Genomic DNA, 813 nt, shown 5'->3' on the forward strand with positions numbered 1-813 from the left:
GCATTTGCGGATATTCGAGTACTATGCAGTTATTCAAAAACATATATTTTACTCATGGTGTTATATCCTTTGGTATTGTTACTATAATTACAATCATTATTATTTTTTGATCAGCTATGTTCCTCCTTCTCTCACTTTCTCTGATACACGGGCTAACTTTGTTTTTCTTAATAGTATTTCCTAAATGTTCTTGGTAAGCCGACTTAGTATATGACGCTTAGATGTGTCGATTTTTTTCATACCTAGAGTGGTATTAGTTATTATCTAGAAATTACAGAGCATGTTGTTTTCATAATCTTATAACCTGTGATATACAGGTGTATAATACATTCGAGATAATCAGTCACGAATGTAATATTTTGCAATTTAACACGTGTATTTGGTTATTTCACGAATCTAGATGAGCTGCAAGGCTTTATATAATGATAACTGAAATTTCTTTTAATAATTTAGTCAATTTCTGTGCGACGGGCGAAGTTATAAGACATAGATTTGTGCTTATTTTTTCAGATTTGTTATTGGAAATAGACGTTTATTTGTAGTATGATAATACCGTAAGTAAAAAGAGGAATTTCAAGTAATGCCTTAGTCACAACATTGACAAATTTCCTTGTGATTTGAATAAGATGAGAAATACATACGCGAGTTGTGCTCTCTTGTGCTGCGATGAGACACCGCTCACGCTCGCTCTTCCAGTCTCGTTTATATTCTCTTCGTGTCTCTCCCTTCCCCTCTCCTCTCTCTCTCTCTCTCTCTCTCTCTCTCTCTCTCTCTCTCTCTCTCTCTATCTATCTATCTATCTCTCTCTCTCTT

This window comes from Penaeus chinensis, chromosome 34 (genome assembly GCF_019202785.1).
Source record: "Penaeus chinensis breed Huanghai No. 1 chromosome 34, ASM1920278v2, whole genome shotgun sequence".
Taxonomy (NCBI): domain Eukaryota; kingdom Metazoa; phylum Arthropoda; class Malacostraca; order Decapoda; family Penaeidae; genus Penaeus; species Penaeus chinensis.